A 20,367-nucleotide genomic window follows, 5' to 3' on the forward strand; every position below is an offset into this window, starting at 1 on the left:
GAATCCTCCGTTCTGAGGCAGGGTGGGGGCCAGACAGCCCAGGACTTCCCTCCAGACTCACCCACCCTGCCCTAGGCCAGGCCCAGCTGAGGGGTCATGGCTTGGACCCCTCAGCAAGGGTGTGATGAAAGAAATCCTTTCAGGGATGCTCCCCCAGGACACCAGAATTCCTGGGAAGAACCAGGCTCAATTTGGCTAGATTAGGTTTCTCTCTTAAAAAATCAGTTTCTTTAGCTGCATCAGATCTTAGTTGTGGCGTGTGGGATCCAGATCCCCAATCAAGGATCGAACCGGGGCCCCCCACACTGGGAGCACGGAGTCTTAGCCACTGGACCACAAGAGACGTCCCTAGGCATCTCTCTTGTTTGGCATCTTAGTTTCAGTCGAATTCAATGTTACCTGTTTAATACTATAACCATCCATTCATTCAGCATGAACTTATCTGACAGTAATGATGTGTCAAGAGATTGTGCTGGGCTCTGCTCGCTCCCGCCCTCAAGGTGCTTACAGTCCAGTGGGGAGGACAGAGCATCAGTCACCATCCTGATGCACTCCGCTAAATATTTGTAGGGGTGTGACGTGCAACACAGGAGACGTATAGGTGTTGTGGGAGTGTGTAAAGGTGCTCATCCCTCTTACATGTTTTAATTCAGTTCGTCCTCAGAACAATCCTGTGAGGGGATAATATTTTTATTCTCATTTTACAAATGGGGAAGTTACTTTACCTAAAGTCAATTAGCTTCTAAGTGGGAAACTCAGGATTTAAGCCCAAGACAGCCAGAGGCAAAAGTCCCAGGCTCTAAATCACTGTGTAATTCTGTCAGGCTCTCAGTAGAAAAGCCACAATTCCTACCCTCAAGAAATTCGCAAGGAAAGTTTTCTTGAAATATGTCCATGTCATTGTGGACAGGCAATGATCCGCGTGGTCAATGAGGAGCACCAGACATTCATTCAGAGAACATCGGTGTGACACAGAGGGCTCGGGGCCAGAGGAAGCCATCGGGTTGAGCTTTGCAAGCTGAACAGAATTTAGATCGAAGCCAGATGGCAAGGGAGGGATCTCCCAGGGGCGGAGCTGGGGACAGTCTGGCTAGGGTGGGGGACCAGGAAGACCTGCTTTGGAGAGGTGGGAGGAAGCCTGCCACCTTGCTTTTCACTCCAGACCCCTATGCATCTCTTAGAAACTCACCCCCATCCACACCACCCTGCTTTGGGCCAGGACCTCATCCTCTCCCTCCTGCAAATCTAAGCAGCTTCCTTCCTGGTCTTCTTGCCTCCAGTCTTGCTCAGCTGTAATCCACTCTCCACCAGCACCCAAGATCTTCCAGAAACACAAATCTTTTTTTTTTTTCGGTTGTGCTGGGTCTTTGTTGCAGCACATGGTCTCTAGTTGTGGCACTTGGGCTGCAGAGCGTGTGGGCTCAGTAGTTATGGCCCCAAGGCTTCGTTGCCCCGCAGCATCTGGGATCTTAGTTCCCCAAACAGGGATGGAACCCGAGTTCTCTGCACTGGAAGGCAGATTCTTAACTGCCAGACCACCAGGGAAGTCCCCAGAAACCCAGATCTCCCCATGTTGCCACTCTCCTACTTGCCAGCTCCAGACAGACAGAGGCCATGCCAGCTTTGCTGTCATCGCTTCCTCTTTTCCGTAAGCATTCGTGCTTGTGCACCAAACGTGGAGAAACACTCATGCTTGCCAAATGCATGGGTCCCTCCTGTGCCTTTGTGCTTTGCCCTCATGCTTCCTCCTGCTTGGAAATCCTTTCTGAAGAGTCACCTTCATCCACAGACTCTCAATGAGCACCTATGTGTGCCTGGTGCTGTCCTGAGCCTTGGGAACAAAACAGTGAAGAAAACAGCAATCCTTGTCCTCGTGGAATGTATATCTCAGTGAAGGATCTGCACTACAACAAAACAAAGAAGGCCAATACGTACAAGAGTGGGTGCTGCGGAGTGCTGGGGGGAAAATACAGTGGGGAAGGGGAGGGTCGGAGCTAGAGGCCACTGTGATGATTCTGAGTGAGACGAGGGACTAGTTCTCAGGTTTTATGGCAATCCCTCTGGCTGTTGTGTTGAGAAAGGGCTGAAGAGAGGGTTGGGTGGAGGGCGATGGAGCAGGATTCCCTCTTCCTCACAAGGCTGGCAGGGGCTCTGTCCAGGGTGTCCTCCCCCACCTGCCCAAGCTCCCCAGGGGCTTCCTGAGGATAACCTAGGATGAGAAGACACCCTCTGCAATCCTCATCCATCACCCTAGGTCCCGCCAAGGTGCTCTGGTTTATGGCCACATCCCTGCAGCTCTCCAGGCCTGGCATTACCTGATTCTCTCCAGGCCGCCTGCCCATCTCCCCCGCCCCCACCCAAGGCTCTGGGGAGGGCAGGAGCCCTGCAGAGCAGTGATCCACGTATCAGGAGCAGAGGAATTAACATTCCCAAGCTGTAATTATATCTTCCACGGGTGACACCTAAGGAAGCATCTTTTTATAAAAGCAGGTAAATTGAAGGCTTATGGGATTGTGGGGAATGGGTATATTTTTAGCATGCTCCCCTCACCGCCCCTGATTGCCAGAACCCTGATAATTGCTCTGGTGCCAGTGCTCAGTGTGGGGTTGAGGGATCCTTGCGAAGGGGATCTGGGAGGCACTGAGAACCTAGTTAAGCCAAGTGAGAGTCTAGGAAAGAAGCCTGGAGAAACTCCTCTTGATGAGGGAATCATGGGATGAGTCATTCATGAATGGGTTGGGTGTAACCCTTAGATGGTACGTATTAAGTGCCAGATGGTGTTCTAAGTGCTTTCTGTTAATCTTCACAACAACCATACGAAGTAGGTATTGCTATTCCCCCATTCTGCAGATGAGAAAACCAAGGTATTGAAGGTTCAAGTGTGATTTTGAGTCAGACATTGGAGATACATACACATGTTTTATACACATATCAAAGAATGCTGACTTCAGTGGTGAATGAATGAATTCCTTCACTCTGTATTCCTCAGATGTTTACAAAGAAACCTAAAGCTCAGCCAATCAGAAAGCTCTGAAGTTAGGAAGTCCCTACCCTTTGGGGTGGGGCCTCTGAACACGCTTCCTGTTCCTGAGAGCTGGAGGTCCCCACTCAGCGTAAAGTCAGCCATTTTGGTTGGTGGATGGCCCCTCTATGTCCTGAAGCACAGAACCCTGGAGCTTGAGGCTGTGATAAGATGTTTAAGACGCTAAGAGGAGGGTCTCTCGGGCTTACAGGATCTTCTGCCCATTTAGGGAACTGGTTGGATTAGTAGATCTGCTGACATTGGAGGAAATGGAGACGAAGAGAAGAAGAGAAGGAGGAACTGGGGTCTCCCTATGTGTTGTCCAGTGGCTGCTGTTGTCTAGGGAGACCCCTTCTCCAGCAAGGACATCAGCCTAGAGAAGGCACAGGAGAGAGAGAGAGGCAGGGGGAAATGTGATTTTTAATGCAGGCCTCGGTAATCAGCTATTTGTGATGGAATTTTATCTGTCCTGGTCTCTGAGGGACGTGAAGCGGGAGTGAGGGAAGAGGGGTCAGAAATTAGTATGCAGAAATATCTGATCAGCCAAAGTAATTTTCTTTAATAATCGTATTCATACTGCCTGCTCTCTGCTCACTAGAAGAATTAAGTATTTAATAGTAATATATTTCATCTGGCAGTGGTTCCGTTTCGTTAGGAACCGTGATGCCTCGTTGGTGTATGTGGGTGGGTGGAGGTCTGGTGGGGGGACAGGTAGGAGGTGTGAAAGCAGAAAGAAATAGATAAGCGAGGAAGGGAGTGGATATGTGTGGGAAGGAATAGAAGAGGAGAAGCTGTGTGCCAGGGTTAGCCCAACAACCCTCCAGGACGCCATTCAGGTGCTTTCATCACCTGAGCTGGGCTGTCCAGCTCTGTCCTCTGGCCACAGTTAACATGTCCCAGAGGTGCCCAGTTCTGACCCAGTTCCTTAAGCTTCATCCCTAACCATCAAAGACGGGTTCTCCTTTCTGACCTCTGATCTGTCTCTAGCCCAGAGCATGGAGACTTTGCCGAAGACTGATAGATGAGCTGCATGGCAAGTCTTGCTGGGGGTAGCATGACACAGTGAATCCCAGATTACGCACTGACACCCATGTCTAAGCTTCTGGACAGACTCCTGGGGCTGCCTCCATGTATTTCCTGGGTTTATGTTGTTCCTGACTCATGCCTGAGTAGCGCAGGTACAGAGGAGAGAAGCAGCTTATATGCTGGCTAGCACAGCTGACAGCTGCCTCTCTGCCCCGCGGCTGCAGGAGCAGTGTGCTTTAGCTATTACATGATTTTAATAGTTAAAAAGCAGGCCCAGCGCGTGCCAGGGATGTAATTGATGACACCTAGGGCTTGGGAACTCATTCTCCACTGGAGGCACTTGGAAAAGCTTTTGGCCTCTTTTGCCAGGCTCTCTGAGCCCATCTGCCCCAGAGGAAAATGCCAGTAAGCAAGGTGCAACTACATTTGCCCGATGAGATGGAGACAAGACACAGAGGGCCGAGCTACAGAGAGCAGAGTTCAACTTCTCACTGTTCTTGTAAGAGCAAGCTCCACGAACTGATGTGCAGTGATGCTGGCATTTCCAGGCACCTGACAGGCTGGAATTAAACACCTGTCCGTTAAACTGACAGCCCCGGGAAGGAAAGAGAAGGGGAGAAAAGGGAGGTACGGGGGGAGGGCTAGCTGGTTATCCAAGCACAAACTGGCTCCTTCCCCGCAGGAGGTAACGTACCTGCTGGAGAGAGCAAGTCACATCTTGGTCCCCACTCTCCAGTTTCTGAGGCAGAGTGAGGGCAGACTCACAGCAAACCAGTATCCAGACGTGGACATTGCGGGTGGAGAACAGAGCATGAGATGTCCCCAAGAGGCTGAGCCAAGAAGAAGCTGGGGGAGTTATCCGCATTTACCGAAAGCTCCAGCTCATGCTGTAACAGCCTCCCTAGCCTCTTCTACACAGATGTTCTTCGTCTGCTCTGAGCCATTTCGGCATGTACCAGGCGCTGGGCAACTCATCCTGGGCTGCCCCAAGACACCTCTTGGGCTGTTGCTGAGCATCTGAGTGGGTCTAGCCTGCCTCCCCAGGCTTCCCAGATGGCTCAGATGGTAAAGAATCCACCTGCAGTGCAGGAGACCCAAGTTCGATCCCTGAGTCGGGAAGATCCCCTAGAGAAGGGCATGGCAACCCACTCCAGCATTCTTGCCTGGGAAATCCCATGGACAGAGAGGAGCCTGGTGGGCTACAGTCTTTGGGGTTGCAAAGAGTCAGACACGACTAGTTGACTAACACATACCCACACATCCTGGCTCCCCAACTCAGGTGTCAGCTCCTAGAGAGAAGGAAGTTCTTCTACTTCATAGATGCTCCCATACAAGTGCTCGAGTCTGTACCCAGTGGGTGGGACTGAGATGGAATGGGTTTATAAGGTGGAATGAGAATGTGATAATTGATGGGTGCACAGCTGGATGGACATAACGCTGAGAGTTGGGTGGTATATAATGGTGTGCCTGTCCTGGTGGTTAACATTTCCATACCAGTTAGTAAATCATCACTGCCCCAGCCCAATTCCCTACCAGCCTAGCCATTGCCCTGAAATTTATTGGACTTCCCCAAGATTCAACAGCTAAACATTAGCACCCAGCCCAGCAGGGGGCCTCAGGACCCTGCTCCATTGCTGTGACCAGTGTCCATCCCAGTGGGCCAGTGTATGGGCTTATTATTTTAACCCACACCCTTGGGTGGATAGATGAACAGAGGCCAAGATTGAAGAGATTAGATGGTCTTAGGAAAGGCGGAATGGGAAGGAAATAGGGTGGGACAGAAATGGCAAATAGCTTGTCAGGTGGCCAGGTTTTGGTTCTCACACCAGCCACCACCTTGGGCTCTTCACTTGAGTTCTCTGAGCCTCATCTTGCTCACCTCTTGAGTGGGGATGACATCTGCCTTCCCTTCCTTGGAGTATGTGCGTGCCCAGTTGGAAGCTCCCCCTCGGGCCTCTGCTCATTATTCTTTGCCATATGCCTCCCCATTTCTCTAATAGCTGATGAGCTCCTTGAAAACAGGGATACTGGGGCCAACATCTCTATATCCCAGCACATGCTTGGTAAATGTTTGTTGACTGGATGGATGGATGAGTAATGGAGAAATGAGTGCAAGAAGTGGCAGACTCTGAAGAGTATAATGGGAAAGGGAAAGTGAAGTTGCTCAGTCGTGTCCGACCATTTGCAACCCCATGGACAAGACCCCAGGAGCCCACCAGGTTCCTCTGTCCATGGGACTTTCCAGGCAAGAATACTGGAGTGGGTTGCCATTTTCTTCTCCAGGAGATCTTCCCAACCCAGGGATTGAACCTAGGTCTCCCACATTGTAGGCAGACGCTTTACCGTCTGAGCTACCAGGGGAGTATAACGGTAAGGGGATTACAAATGGGGGAAGCTATTAGGAAATGGATAAGGAAGTGGTGGAAGGAGGCCTTGGGATGGTGCTGCCAGGTATCAGAAGAGATTCTCTCACACCTTTGGCCCACCCTGCCATATGCCACCCCCCAGTTCAGGACCACACAATGCATCACTTAACTAACAATGTCTACTAATTATCAAGTCCTTACTATTTCTTTCTTTTTTCTTTTGGCTGCACCACGTGGTGTGTGGGATCTTAGTTCCCTGACTAGGGATCGAACCCGCATCCCCTGCATTGGAAGCTCAGGGTCTTAACCACTGGACCACCAGAAAAGTTCAGCATTTACTTCTTTCCCATCTGGAGTAATTCCTGATTTGCTGGTGTGAGTCTGGACTGCCCATGAGGGCAGTCTCCCAGGACATCCATCACCCTCGACTCTCTGGGCTAACACAGCTAATCTGTCTGGGCAGGCCACTATCCTCTCCATCAGGAATTCCAGCAAGATCGAAGCTGCCACAAGTTGGGCAGGGGGGCGTGGTGAGCAGCAGCTGGCTGGACCGAAGTGTGTTCCTGGTTGCCCCCCTGCCAGAAATCACATGTATGTGAGCATGGATGTTAGAGTCCTGGGTTCAACTTCCAGATCCATCATTTATCACCTGGGTGACTATGGACAAGTTACTTAACCCCTCTGAATCTCACTCACCCACCCTGCCCCACTTTAAAGGGCTGTCTTGAGGATTTAAGGCGAGGAGGGATGTGAAAGCTCCCTATAACTAAAACGATACGCAAATGCCCAGGAGCCATGCCACCATGATTGGTATCATTGTGACGGTCACCATCGGTTTGGGTGCCGCTGAGAAAGCAGGAAGGAGCGACGGCCGGATCTTATTAAGGCTCTGCCGTGGAGCAGAGTGATAATGTGCAGACTTGTAGGGGAGAATTCTTTGCCATCTGTTTGTGTTAGAGCAGAGCCTTTAGCTGCTGCTCCAGCCCACACCGGCCTCTCTGAACCGACCCTGAACCCCTTCAGGACTCGGCATCGGCACTGCTCATCCTAACAGCAAGCTGTCCCCTGTCCAGCTGCTTTCAGCCTCCTCTGACTGGTCTCATCTCCTCGCCCGGATGGACTGTAAATCTTCCCTGGCCAAGATGGCTGTTAGTATATCTTTATAGCATTTATCACTTGGGGGGTGGGGGAAGAAGATAGGTGGAAAGGAAGGAGGGGAATGCCGGTAGGGGGGCGGGTAGGAAGAAGAGGAAGACCAGCCCTGGTTTTGGATCAGATCCTGGCTCCCCCCAACCCTCACTAATTTGAGTGGCCATCACCAGGCAGCTCAGCCTCTCAGTGCCTCAGTCTCCCTATCTGCTCATGGACCTTCCAGCACCTTCTGCAAAGAATTAGAGAACCAGAGACTCTCAGACCTCCTTTCTTGCCCCCCACGTCCTCTGCTAGCCCCATCTCTGCAGGGAACCAGCCCCCTCATGTTCACTTTCTGGACCCCTGGTCCCCCACAGTCTTTCCTTCCTCCCCCCGCACCCATCTCCTCACAGGGGCACCCCGGCTCCAAGCCTGTGTTTGTGAGCTCACCAGGAACTGCGGGACACGGGCCTTTCTCTCTGCCGTAATGAAACCCTTTAATCATATTCAAATAGGTTACTGTTCAGGGGGAAAATAGAAATATGGATTTGATAGCAATAAATTTCCCTGGCTGGCTAAGCCCAGTTCTTAATTGTCCTGTCCCAGGGCTCGCACATTTCATTGTTCGTTAGGTGCTTAAGTCCCCACTCTCATTTTGTGGCGGTGACATTACCGTTGATGGCTCTAATACTCTCATAATTTGAAAGGGGATTTGCATGATAGAACGCAGAGTATTAAAGAAAAAGAAAAAAGGGAGAGAGAAAAATGGGAGGGGGAAAGATGGGAGGAGGAGCTCAGAAGGGAAGAGGGATGGCAAGGGGGGGGGGTGAGGAACTCAATCCAGTTTTCACTTTAAAAAAGTCACTTTCTTCAAAGTCAAATCATTGTTTTCATTAAAGTAAAAAGGGGGAAAAAAAAGGAAGAAGGAAAAAAGCCGAGGCTGCACATTGGGCTGACTGGGCACTGGTATTCCTTATTGTTCCTAATGGTTATTAATTATTATTCTCCGGCTGTGCAGGGTTCTGTGGACGTGATGTCCCCAGTGTCCTTGGAGTGGGTTGGGGGGGTGTCAGGGGAGGGACTGACTGAATGGGGGGATGTACTCCTGGGCCACTGGAAGGTGCCTGCGCCCATCTTGTGGCAGATGACAGGAGGAGCCAGGTTTGGGGAGGTGGAGGGGAGAGGGGACACTTTCCTGGAAAGAAGGCCTCTGTCTGAGGAATCTAAGTTTCCTGGGTCACGGCCAACTCTTCTTGAGTTTCCTAGAAGTTTCTTCTTTCTAAAAGCCAAGGACTTGGACACCACCAGCCTTGCTGGACATGAAACAATTTTGGTCACTGTTGGGGTCTTCCAAGTCCCTTTTAAAAACTGGATTCTGCACCCCACACACACCTCGCCCCCACCTTTCCTGTTTGCCCCAGTCCAGAACTGAGGCCTTGCACATCTTTGACTGGATTCCCAAAAAGGAGCTCTCCTAACTCCACCATTAGGGTCAAGGAATGCTAGGGCCAAGCTACCCTTTCCTCTCACTGGGGAGTCTCAGGTTCCCATGATACCATCACCCCACCCCACCCCCCTGCAACAGACACACACACTTAGCATCTTTCTACCTAGGGGGACATAAGTTCTAGAAATCACTGCAGCCCTGGGTTTCTGAGGGTTGAGGGATGGCTAACTCAGCTTTTGTTGAGGCAATGGATCTGTGTCTCAAGGGCTGAGGAGTATGGCCAGTCTAGGCTCATGAGTTTAGGTAGTGAGTCCCCTACCCTCTCTGCAAACCCCACCTCTTCAGTTTTGTCACTTTCTAATCATCACCCTCACTGGCCTGAGCCCCTAGTATGCTCCCTCTGGGGACAGAGCTGGGCCCCCCAGAGAGCTCAGCCCCCCCCAGACACCGCCAGCCCGGGAGCTGCTCATACCTGCATTTCCCTGGTTCCTGCCTGGCCCATCCTCACCCCCTCCATTTCCCAGGGACTCTCTTCTGGATTAGAACTTTAAATCAAATAAATTCCAGGATTGGAATAAAAGTCGTCTGCAGAGAACTTATTCAGCCTCCTGCTTCTTCCTCTTTTGGGCCTGCTGTTGGAATTCAGGGTGCCGGGAAGGCACACCCCAGGGCCACCTCTGTCCCCTTGCCCCAACATGGCCCCCCCAGCCCTGCCCTGTCTGTTAGTCCACCAGGCTGCCCCATCCCCACTCACCCCACCCCCTCACTGGGAGTCCAGGACCATCATCGGGGCTAGCAGACACCCAGTTTCTGAAGGATGGGCTTCCTCAGACAGGTGGCCATTGCCCAGCCCTCTGCAACTACAGAAATCTAGATTATTCCCCATTTAATGGGGCTGAAGTTGTAGGGAGAGGGAGGAAGGGGTAAAGGAACAAGGGGAGGTGATGGGGAAGAAATCTAGATCCCCACAGAACGAACTTCCAGTCTATGCCAGACTGGAAAACCGTGTCAATACATTCTTTATTGGCTTTTGTCAATTTTTTTTTTCAATATTTATTTGCCTGAGCTGGATCTACATTGCAGCACATAGGATCATAGATCCAATCTTCCTTGCAGCATGGGAGATCTTTAGTTGCCGCATGTGGGATCTAGTTCCTTGACCAGGAATAGAACTCTGGCCCCCTGCGTTGGTAGTGCAGTCTTAGCCACTGGACCACCAGGGAAGTCCTCCGATTATTGTTTTATATTGTGAGGATCCAAGTGGAGGATGAACCAGGGACAGGAGGGTCCTCGTCTCTCCCTCCACACAAGCATGGCAGGGCCTGGCCTTTCCCACCCCCTCCCCCTGCCTCCCCACTCCACCCTGGAGTGATGGAACACCACAGACCCAGCCTGCTCCCCAGCCTGCTCCCCTCTCTGCTCCCTAGCCTGACTCCTGGACTCGTAACATTCCAGACATGACGGGCCTGCAGTCTGAAGCTGCAGGGTAACAAACTTGGTGCCCCTCTCCCTGTATCTCACCATGAGCCCCCCAAGGAGAAGCTGTTTCTAGGAAAAGGGAAAAAAAAAAGCCAGAGAGACAAAGTGATTCTTAAATATTTTCCTTCTCTGCAGTCACTCAGGGAGGAGGGCGTGAGGGGCGAGGGAGGCTGGAAGGGGGGACAAAGGGGGTTTAATAGGCTCCGGTGACAGCACAGTGTCCACATTGGGAAAAGATTAATGACGAAAATTAATCGCCTGACCTTTCTTTCCAGGAGCTGGAGGTGAGGCGGGCCATTAAAGCCTCTTATGTTGTAATTAACGTTGGAGGGGAGAAGAGAGCTGCCTTCAGAATGGATGTGATCATTTAATTAGGCTCAGGCGTAGGTGCCACAACAGGTCCGGAGAAGTCATAATTTAACTATGGCTTTAAATTACACAGGCCGAGTGGGGATGGCGGACTTTGAGGGTAGGAGAGCCTGGCGCGGAGAACTCAGGAAAACAACGGCATAAACACCCCGAGTGAGGGAGAGAGACGGTGACAGACAGACAGACAGAAAGACAAAGCAGAAGGTGCTGACAGCCGGGGCTGGTGGAGGTGCAGATAAGGACTGGGGAGAGCGCTGCTAAAGGGGCAAAACTGGGAGTCAGGTGAGGCAGAGAAACGTGGGATCGCCAAGAGCTGGAGTGACCTGGGGAGGGGTGTGTGTGTGTGTGTGTGTGTGTGTGTGTGTGTGTGTGTGTTCACATGCGGGTTCTGGGGCGAGTGCCTCTGAGCACCTTCACCTCCGACCGCATTCCACGAATACATCCCGACCTTGGAGAATTTTGCAAAGACGCCGAGCTTTCAAAATGCAAAGTGGGCCAAATATTTCATTTCGCCCAGGCCCTCGCGGGGCGCCCCTCTCCCCGCAGTCTCGCCACCAGCACTCGGGCGAGAGCGGATACCCCCTTCCTAACCTGGAAAGTCTGGGGGATCCGAGCGCTACGCACCGCCCGCGCGTCCTGGAAGACGAGCAGGGTCGGGCCCCGCGTGCTCGGGCCGATATCTAGGCGAAGGGCGCGCGGCCGCGGGATCTAGAGCCGGGTAGGATGGCGTGAGCGAGCGGGGTCGACCCTGGGCCGGCGAAGTTCAAGGCCAGGGCACTGCGCCGCGCGGTGGCGGACGCAGCTGCGGTCGCCAGGGCGCCGGGGCCGGCTAGTTGCTCAACCAGCCGGATTAGTCACCGTCGGAAAACCGCGAACAGGCGCTTCCGCGCAGGGGGAGGAGACAGAAGGGCCTGGAGGGCGGAGGAGGAGGGACTGGCGATGCGGCCCAGGCCAGCGTGGACCGGAGAGTGAGGGCCCGCGGGGCTTTTGCCGAGCGCCTCGATACGGTTGCCGCCGGCTTTGTTCTGGACGGTGGGAAGGGTGGGAGCTGCTTCCTTTCGGGTCCAAGAAACGCCACGGGCGCGGCCCTGGGACACCCGGCCACTGCTCTGCCTTCAGATGCCGGTCACTGTTGGGGCTTCCTGGGCCCTGGGGGACCCTCTTGCTCTCCCTCACTGTCCCCTCTTGCTCTAGAAGGGATGGAGTCGCAGACGTGAGGCAGGGTAGGACTTCCCTTAGGGTGAAGCCAAGCCACCAACTTTTTTTCTTTCTTTCTCTCTCTCTCGTTTTTTTTTTTTAGTTTTTATTGAAGTTACTGTGTCAGTTTCTGCTGTGCAGCAACTCTTCCTATACACATATCCCCTCTTTTGTATATTTCCTTCACATTTAGGTTGCCGCAGCACTGAACAGAGCTCCCTGTGCTTTACAGTAGGACCTCGTTGGTTATCTGTTTTACACATAATAGTGTATATATAAGCCACCAACTTTTAAAACCTGGCCTAAATTGCACTGCTCCCTCTCGCTACCATCTAGGTTGGAAGAAGAGACAGGAAGGATCAGAAGGAAGACAGAGACACCTCACAACTTCCCATTCATTCACTAGCCCCCACCCCAGATTGTCAAGCCATGGGACCCTGCCTCCTGCCCCACCCCCAGGGCAAATACAAAAGGCATCAAATGGTCAACTGTAGGACACGGATTCAATCCCTGGGTTGGGAAGGTCCCCTGGAGGAGGGCATGGCAACCCACTCCAGTACTCATGTGTGGAGAATCTCATGGACAGAGAAGCTTGGTGGGCTACAGTCCATGGGATGGCAAAGAGTCAGACTCAACTGAAGCGACTTAACACATCACAGGACACTTAGGGCTTCACAGGTGGTGCTAGTGGTAAAGAACCAGCCTCCAATGAGGGAGACATAAGAGATGTGGGTTTGATCCCTTGGTTGGGAAGCTCCCCTGGAGGAGGGCATGGCAACCCACTCCAGTATTCTTGCCTGGAGAATCCCATGGACAGAGGAGCCTGACAGGCTGCAATCTATAGGGTCACAAAAAGTCAGATGAGACTGAATCAACTTAGCACTCATGCAGGACACTTTTACCCCACAGAGCAAGGCAGAGTTTCCATTTTGATTAGACATCCACAAATTCTCCAAATTAGTGAACCTCTCAATTGGAGTTTTGTCCCTGCCTACCTACTTAATTGATGGATGGAATGATTGATAGTCTAATGGGTATTTTTGAGCTCTCTTGCAGCTCTGACCTCTGTCCTGAGAATCTCCATCCTGCCCTAGAGGTGAAGGGGGAGCTGTGGCCTGAGCTGGGAGTGGGACCAGGCAGAGAGGCAGGGGTTCCAGATGGAGGATGGGGCTCCTCTCCTCAGACCAGGGCTCCAGCTGGCCCAGGAGGCTTGGGGTCATGTCTTGATGGTGCCCTGGGCTGCTGCTGCTGTGTGGCTGACCTAAGGGCTCCACAGCCCAAATCCAGTCGCCACGTCGTGTCTGACTCTATTGCGACCTCATGAACTGTAGCCCACCAGGCTCCTCTGTCCATGGGATTTCCCAGGCAAAAATACTGGAATAGGTTGCCATTTCCTTTGACCCTAATCAGAGTCAGATGGGGAGGGAGGTGGAGGTTGCCGGGCACCCAAAAGGCCAGATGGGGAGTGCAGAAAGAAGGTGGGGAATGAGGCAAGCAGAGGGGAGTAGGGGTTCGTGAACAGAGAGGAAGGGAGGAGGAAAACCCGACCAGGCCCACAGGCTTCCTTTAGCCCCTTCATTGAGACAAACAGGGAGAGTGCCTACCCCCACCCCCTACGTGGGCAACATCCCTCACAAACCCCAGCTCATAGGAGACCTCTTGTGGTACCTCCATGTCAGATGATCCCTTCCTCCCTCTACAAGACTGTGGGCCTCTGGGCACCTCTCTCCTGCCCCTCTTGTTCTGATTAGAATAAAATCCGAAAGGGTGAGGACTTATAAGACCTCTTATAAGGTTTATAAGGCTGTGCTTCGGTCCTCTTTCTCCACTTAAGTCTCGTCTTCCTGGTCCCCCCTCACTCTCCTCCAGCCATACCTCCCAGCTTTCTGTCTCAACTAGAATTTAAGCTCCTTGAAGCCCAGACCAGGCTGTCAGGATCACTCATCTTCTGCAGAGCCTTAGAATGGTGCCTAGCCTGTGGTAACCACTGGGTAATCAATGTTGGTTGATTAAATCAATTTCACAGTTCTGTTTCTGCAAGCCTCCCCTACCCCCGGCACACACAGAAGGCCTCTCCCTTTATGGACCCTAATGTCTGGCTTTAGCTCTTCCTACGTTTTTTTATAATGTTTCCTTCTTTGCGAAGCCTGGAATTGAGTGTTTCTGGGAGGTTGTTGTACAGGGGCCCCAAATTACCCCCTGCCAAAAGAAAACCCTCCACTTAGGGCATCTGACCCAAACAGCCGGGAAGCACCAGGGCTCCCCTGGCCAGCAAAGTGCCCCCAACCCACCCCATCCAAGGCCCCAGCAGGGCATCCCTGGAAAATGGGGCAGGAGAAGCAACTGGGATATTCCAATAAAATTAAAATAAATTGAAAAGCAGCTGGGGGAAACAGCTTTTGGGCATGGACAGCAGGCTTCTCCCCTTTGATGAGCTGATGCGCTGAACGGAAGCGCAGGGGCCCTGCCTGGAGGAATTTAGTTGGGGAGAGTCTGGGGCTGGGGGAAGGGAGGATGGGTCTGCTTCTCTGTGAGAACAGCCCAGGCCTTGGCCTGTTTGTTTTTCTGTCTGACTATTTGTTGGATGGGGGGGTGGGGAGATAAGGACATGGAAACAACCTTAAAATAACCTCCACAATTCCCTAAGCACCCATGGGGACCCGGCACAGGGGTCTAGCTTGGGGCCTGCAGCGTGGCTGAGGAGGGTAGGGTTCTGGGCCGTTCTGGCCTGTGTGTCTGTCTGTCTGTCTGCATGGGTGCACTGCACTCTTGCCCTGTCCCCGGCCCCCGGCTTGCTCCCTGAGGGCTCTGGGTGAGCCGGAGTTGACTTCAGCCCTCTCAGCTGACACTAGCAGGAATAAATAATCCCATGACTTGAATTAGGAGTCAGGGCTCCAAGGAGGCCTAGCAGCTGCATAAATCCTGAAGATGTGGGGCTCAGGTGGGCCCCACAGAGCACTCAGGTCAGTCCCTGGGAGTTATGGTGCCTTAATTCAACTCTTGCCTCCTCCTCCTCCTCCTTTATTTCTGCCCAGTGGTGTCCCACAGAGAACCTCTGCTTGGTGCCCTAGGAGGCTTGCGGAATGGGCTGGAAGTCCAGTGATGTAAAGACTCCCTCTTGGGCCCCGGCTCCCCGACGCACCTCTCCTGGACAGGACTCCCTTCTCCCTTTTCCCCACCCTACAGAGCATTCACAGCTAAGCCCTGGAAGCCAGACTCTTCCACCTAAGATTACACCTGCATCTAGGAATCCACAGGGAGGCTCAAGATAATCTACCCTTCCACCTGGGCCTCTCTTTGCCCCAGGGTCTTAGATAACAGTGCAGAATGTGGAATGTTTGTCTTGAAACCTACGCCCTTTGATTACTCTTCTCTAGGCCTGGACTGGGGCTCCCACTCTGCTACACTGGGAGCTTGACCTTGAGCAAACAGATTGGTCTCAAAGGGTTAGGTCTGAGTTTTAAAAGAGGGGCTTTTTCACCTAGAGATTTTGTCATTAGGTGGGTGTTTGAGGATGGGGGATATTTCTGGAGAGGGACTTTCTAATGGATGGTCCCTGGTCTTGGAAGACCCCTTCACATAGCAGACATTTGCCAGTTGGCCCCTTAACTTTGCAAAGGATGGGCTCTCTGTCATCTTCACCCCAAACCCAAAATAGCTGGCACTGGAGAGTTTTTAAATGTTTCTAAACTCAGGGAGACTGGGTCCCAAACTGCCAAATATAAAATCATTTTCCAATCAGACTTGAAAAGAGCATGTCATTCATACCTTCAGACATTAAACATTTATTGAGCAACACATTCAAAGCACTGGGCACCCACACCAAGATCAAAACCAAGATAAGTAAGACAATCTAGGTTCCATCTGTGTGTTGATGGCTCACCGTCTAGGAACAGGAAGTCAGTACAGCCATTCAGTGAGACAGAGACAAGAAAAAGAACGGGACAGGGACAGGGAAGGGACAAGAGTACAGTTAGGCCAGGCCCTTCTCTTCCCCTTGACCCTAAGGGGTACTTCTCTCTCTTGCTGGGTGGCTGACGTTCACTGGCTTTTTCTCCACCTCAACTGTAACTGCTAGATTGAGCCTGAAGCTAGACTTGCAAATCACAGTTTCTGGGAAGCGGGGTGTTCTGCAGCAGGTTACACAGGCTATTGTTGATTCATTCAACAGGTATTTCCCAAGCACAGCTTAACAAAAGACTCCTAAACCACAGATGAAGGAAAAATTTAGCCAATGGCGATGCTGGTCAGAGTGTGCTCAGCATCCCACAAAGCGGAGGGCTGCAGGAGCTCAAAAGAGGGCAGTCGTGCCGAGGTGGGCTGGGGATGAGCAGTAAAGGAAAGCTTCTGGAAGGAAGTGGTACTGCTGTTGTCTTTTGGGGATTGGTATGGCTGGCACAAACTGGTATAGACTAGTATAATGAAGGGAGAAAAACTTCGGCCCTCGGGAAAGAGGAAAGATTGAGATGGAAAAGAAAACATTGAGTTAGGCAACTGAGAGCGAGAGGGAGTGCTAAGTTTCATGGGATGTTGGATGGACTGATTTGGCTGGACCTGAGTTGCTGGAAATGGGACTGGAAAGGTAAGTGAAGGGAGACCCGCTTGGAGATGACCTTGAGGCTATGTTAGTCAGCCAGCACCACAGTAATGCTGGCCCGCAAATCACAGGAACATGAACACTCATGGTTTACAACAACAAGGCTTTGTTTCACTCACAGACTGTGGGTGGGGCTCCAGACGGCTCTGTGTTCTCCTTGGACCAGCAAGAGCTCAGGAGACCAAGCCGAACCTCACATCCCTGTGCCCTGGCCACATCCACGGCCAGGTCATTGGCCAAAGCAAGTCACGTGACCAAGCCACCCAGACTGCAGTGGGAAAGTAGAGTCATGTGACAAGGGATGTGGCCACAGGATCCCTTTGCTGGGAGTGAAGGATTGAGACAATGATCCAACCTCAGCTGCTATGCAACAGCCATCGAAAGTGCCTAAGCAGTGAACTGGTGTGACACCCTATGGCTGCCAGATTCCTCAGTCTCTGAAGCTCTTTTCCAGACGCTACCCCATTTTTTCATCTTCCCAACAATCCTTTGAAGGAGGAGTCGTCCCATTTTACAGATGACAAAGAAAGATTTAGAGAAGCAAAGTGGCTCACCTAGATGACACAGCTGGCAAAACATGGAACTGAGATTGAAACTGGGATCTTTGGGCTCTAAGCCTGCTCCTCCCCGACCTCTTCCCCACCGTTTCCCCAACAGCTGATTTAGAAGGATGCATATGCTGCTGTGTGCAGTCTGGGGAGAGGCTGCAGATGGCTGACAGCTGAGAGATGAAACGGCCGTCCCCACCCTGTGAGGAGCCCAAGCTAGGCTGGGGGCAGAGGAGGGGAGATGGTGATCTAAGTGTTTTTTTGGTTTATTTTTGTATTTCCTTCCTTTATTGAGGTATAATTTTCATAGAGTGATAAACACACAGATCTTAAGTGTACAGCTGATGAGTTTTGTCAAATGTAAATGTGTTATCAGTACCCCAGATCAAGGGGGAAAACATTTCCATAATCCCAGAAAGTTTCCTTTGTGCCCCTTTCCAGCCAACCCTCCTTCCCCCAGGAAGTTTTTTTTTGTGGATCCCTTATCACCTTAGATTAGTTTTGTCCATCTGTGTACTTTATAAATGGAGTCCTGGGTTACATGTTCTTTGTGTCTGGCTTTCTTCACTCAGTGTAGTGTCTTGAGAATTCATCCATGTTATTGCATGTAGCAGCAGTTAGTTTATATTCTTATTATAATGCCTATTCCATGGGATGAATTTACCATAATTTAATCCATTTTCTTGTTGGTGGACATTTGGGGTTCTTTCTTTTTTTTCGGTTTTTCTGTTTGTTTTGGGGGGCCTCTTTCTTGTTGGTGGATGTTTGGGTGGTTGCTATCAGTTTTGTCAGCTGGGATGAAATTCTGGTGCAAGTCCTTGTGAAGAAAGATTCTCACTTCTCTGGGTATATCCCTAGAGTAGAATTGCTGGGCCAGAGGGTAAGTGTATAAATAACTTCCATAGAGATTGACAAACAATTTTCTGAAGTGGCTTTTACCATCTTGCACACCATCTGCCAGGTGGGAGAGTTTCAGATGCTCCCCCTCCTTGTCAACATTTGGCAGAATCCATCTTTTTCATTTTAGCCATCTAGTGAGTATGAGGAGGTGTCTCATTGTGGGACGGTCCATTTTCAAGTCCGGTTCTCCTCTCCCTTGCTCTCTTCTCGATCTCAGGCATCTGCTCCCCTAGGCCGCCCTGTGCTGTCGTTTAGTCGCTAACTCTTTGTGACCCGTGAACTGCAACAAGCCAGGTTTCCCTGTCCTTCACTGTCTCCTGGAATTTGCTCTAATTCATTGAGCACTGAGTCGATGATGCCATCCAACCATTTCATCCTCTGCCTCCCGCGTCTCCTTTTCCTTTCAATCTGTGTCTCCGGCCACATCTGCACAGATCCAGCTCCCAGCTTACACCTCACCATGGCTGCCACTTCTGCTGAATGACTCCCATCTGCGGGGTCTAAAAACACCACTTCCTCCTTTTGTCTCTGTTGACTAGTGGCATCCATCCATTTGTTTCACCGATGCCTCTTTGTCTTCTCAGCTCTTCCTTCACCTGTGTAACCATTTCTTTTCTTTTTATTGAAGTAGAGTTGAGTTGCAATTTTATATTAATTTCAGGTGTACAACGTAGGCTGTGTAACCATTTCTTGCCTCTGGGATCTTGTATTTGCTGTTCCTTCCATTTAGAATGCTCTCCCTCTCCTCCCCACAGATATCAACTCGGCTCTGCCGGTGTTTGCTCAGATGTCTCCATCTCAATAATGCCTCCCTCCCATCACCATCCAACTTAAAATTAACCTTGCAGCATCCTACCCCTTTGTCTTGCTTTTTTATATGTATTTCTCTATATTGGCATCTTCCTTCATACTCTTCTTTATGTGTTTTACTTATTTCTATTCTAATTGCCTTTCTCCCTCCATCAGAATACAAGGTCCACGAGGGCATGATTTGCTGTCTGTTTTGTCTCTGGCTGTAGGTCAACTGACCAGTGACCTAAGTAGGCAACCAAGCCTTTGTTGAGTGAATAAATATGGGTAGAGAAAGCAGAAAGTCCCCAAATTCTGCAAGAGAATCCCAGAGTCAGAACTCCACAGGGCATCTTTTCTTTTTTCTTTTTTAATCATATTTATTTGTTTGTTTTTTGGCTGCACTGGGTCTTTGTTGCTGCCTGCAGGCTTTTCTCTAGTTGTGGCCAGCGGGGGCTACTCTCAAGTTGCAGGGCTCGGGCTTCTCAATGCAGTGGCTTCTCTTGTTGCAGAGCACAGGCTCGTGGGCTCCTGGGCTTCAGTGGTTGCAGCACACAGGCTCAGTAGTTGTGGTACACAGGCTTAGTTGCTTCTCAGCATGTGGAATCTTCCCAGATCAGGGTTGGAACCCGTGTCTCCTGCATCGGCAGGCAGATTCTTTACCACTGAGCCACCAGGAAAGCTCCACAGGGCATCTTTAAATCTTGTCATGGGAGTCCAATGGGTGGTAGAGTCCCAGCTGAAAGGAGGGAGTGTGCTTCATCTCTCTCCCCGGTTTTCCTCCTGTGCCAGGGCACTTCCCAGAAAGAGGTGAGCCAGGCACAATTCAGAACCACACTTGTTGAGAGCTCTGCCTTGGACCCTACATGGAGACCCAGAGGGCTGCTTCTGAATTTGACTGTGAAAGGGCACATTTGGAAACAAAAGCCTTTCTTGATTAAAATAGGTCTTCATTTGAAAGTGGATGAGGTAGGTCTGAGGTCAAGATGATGCTAGCCCATGTTTTAAAAATGAATCTTAAAAAAACAAAAATGAATCTTGACCCATTACCTAAGAGTATACACAAAAATCAACTCCAGATGGGCTAGAGATACAAATATGAAAGACAAGACAATAAAGCTTCTAGAAGAAAACATAGAATATCTTCATGGCCTTAGGGTAGGCAAATCATTCTTTCTTACAAATATTTGTTTGGCTGCATCAGGTCCGAGTTGTGGCGCCAGGCTTAGCTGCTCCACAACATGTGGGATTCTAGTTCCTTGAGCAGGGATTGAACCCGTGTCCCCTGCATTGCAAGGTGGATTCTCAAACACTGGACCACCAGGGAAGTCCCCATAGAGTTCTTAAAGAAAGGACACAAACCTATTTGTAAAATATATGTCCACCAAATGACTTATATCCAGAAGATAAATGTCCCCTATAGATCAATAAGAAAAAAAACAAAAACAAGAAAAGAAAAATGGGCCAAAGACTTGATATTCATTCCACAGAAAGCT

This window comes from Bos indicus, chromosome 23 (genome assembly GCF_029378745.1).
Source record: "Bos indicus isolate NIAB-ARS_2022 breed Sahiwal x Tharparkar chromosome 23, NIAB-ARS_B.indTharparkar_mat_pri_1.0, whole genome shotgun sequence".
In the NCBI taxonomy this organism is placed as follows: domain Eukaryota; kingdom Metazoa; phylum Chordata; class Mammalia; order Artiodactyla; family Bovidae; genus Bos; species Bos indicus.